Raw genomic sequence first — 2500 nt, forward strand, 5'->3', positions numbered from 1 at the left:
TATTTTCACAAGGAAACATCAAATTTTTAACCAAGCATACTCGGCCTTTGCTCCTTCGTTACTCGTCCAAATCCAACAAACTTGCATTCGTTGGAAAGGTCTTTTCACAAGGATTCTTTTGATATATAATAATAGCGATTCCGATAAATATTTATTTTTTTATGAATTTTTAAGTGAATAAACAATTAAAAATTCAAAAAAAATAGAAAAAAAATATTTTTTTCCCGATTCTTTCTCCAATATTCCTGATAAATACCCACACACCCACATATGGAGAATGGTCGAAAATGCTCGAGTGGATATCGAGATGTCCGACGAAGCACCACTTGGAAGGGCCGAGGCACGGGACGCCCGAGCTGTTGCTCGGGCCGGCACGGGACGCGCATGGGACAGCACGGGACGGCACGGGACGCCCTCGCTACAGCTCGGGACGGCCAGGTACGCCCGAGACTTGGCTCGGGACGGCCTGGGACGCCCTCGCCATAGCTCGGGACGGCCTGGGACGCCCTCGCCATAGCTCGGGACGGCCTGGGACGCCCGAGACTAGGCTCGGGACGGCCTCGGCACAGCTCGGGACGGCCTTGGACGCCCTTGCCACAGCTCGGGACGGCATGGGACGCTCGAGACTTTGCTCGGGACGGCCTGGGACGCCCTTGCCACAGCTCGGGACGGCCTGGGACGCCCGAGACTTTGCTCGGGACGGCCTGGGACGTCCGAGACTTTGCTCGGGACGGCCTGGGACGCCCGAGACTTTGCTCGGGACGGCCTGGGACGTCCGAGACTTTGCTCGGGACGGCCTGGGACGCCCGAGACTTGGCTCGGGACGGCCTGGGACGCCCTCGCTACAGCTCGGGACGCCCTGGGACGGCCTCGACACAGCTCGGGACGGCCTGGGACGTCCGAGACTTGGCTCGGGACGGCCTGGGACGCCCGAGACTTGGCTCGGGACGGCCTGGGACGCGCTCGGCACAGCTCGGGACAGGCCGGGACGCCCGAGCCGAGCTTCGGGTCGCACGAAATCTCTTCGTATTCCGACATATTAGAAGCTTCCCATCATGTAGTAGGCCGAGCTTTGCCCTTTGGATGCCCTATGGTGCTTGGCGAGCACTAGGGAACGTGCCAGCACAAGTGCTGTGCACGCTCTGGGGAAGGAGCTCAACCCTCCCCCTTATAGTGCAAAGTTATTGTTTTTCCTATTTTCACAAGGAAACATCAATTTTTTAACCAAGCATACTGGGTCTTTACTCCTTCGTTACTCGTCGGAATCCAGCAAACTTATACTCGTTGGAAAGGTCTTTTCGCAAGGATTTTTTTGATATATTATAATAGCGATTCCGATAAATATTTATTTTTCTATGAATTTTTAAGTGAATAAACACCGGAAAATTCATAAAAAATAGAAAAAAAAATATTTTCTTCCGTTTCTTTTCTCCAATAATTCATAAATAATACCTCAATAGTATTAATGAAGAGAGAGTCGAAATGGCCCGGGTGGATTTCGAAATGTCCCACGACCCCATAGAATGCACGGGCCAGCCGAGCCAAAAGAATGGGACGCGCACGGGACAGCATTGGTCAGGCTCGGGACGGCACGGGACGCGCATGGGACAGCACGGGACGCGAATGGGACGGCCTTGCTAAGGCTCGGGACGGCATGGGACAGCTCGGGACGCGCATGGGACAGCACGGGACGCGCATGGGACGGCCTTGGTGAGGCTCGGGACGGCACGGGACGCGCAAGGGACGGCCTTGGTGAGGCACGGGACGGCCTTGGTGAGGCACGGGACGGCCTTGGTCAGGCACGGGACGGCCTTGGTAAGGCTCGGGACGGCATGTCACGGCCCTGGTGAGGCTCGGACGGCACGGGACGCGCATGGGACGGCACGGGACGGCCTGGGACGGCCTTTGTGAGGCTCGGACGGCACGGGACGCGCATGGGACGGCCTTGGCGAGGCTCGGGACGGCATGGGACAGCACGGGACGGCCTCGGCACAGCTCGGACGGCACGGGACGCGCATGGGACGGCCTTGGCGAGGCTCGGGACGGCATGGGACAGCACGGGACGGCACGGGACGGCCTCGGCACAGCTCGGACGGCACGGGACGGGCTTGGCGAGGCTCGGGACGGCATGGGACAGCACGGGACGGCCTCGGCACAGCTCGGACGGCACGGGACGGCCTTGGCGAGGCTCGGGACGGCATGGGACAGCACGGGACGGCCTCGGCACAGCTCGGGACGGCACGAGACGCGCATGGGACGGCCTTGGTGAGGCTCGGGCCGGCACGGGACGCGCATGGGACATCATGGGACGCACATGGGACACCTTATGGGGATCATCAAGGGACGTTGCACGGGACATTCTTTCCCACGAAGGGCATTTACATGGGACATCTTAGGAGTCGAGCGCCGGCACATGGGACAACGTAGTTCACACGCACGGAACACTTTACTTTCCTTTGGAACGTCGTGGGATCTTTATGTCTCCATTAGCACCGAACCT

Source organism: Eschscholzia californica, unplaced genomic scaffold (assembly GCF_041429995.1).
Source record: "Eschscholzia californica isolate CP2 unplaced genomic scaffold, dmEscCali1.0.p SCAF_125, whole genome shotgun sequence".
NCBI classification, from domain to species: Eukaryota; Viridiplantae; Streptophyta; class Magnoliopsida; order Ranunculales; family Papaveraceae; genus Eschscholzia; species Eschscholzia californica.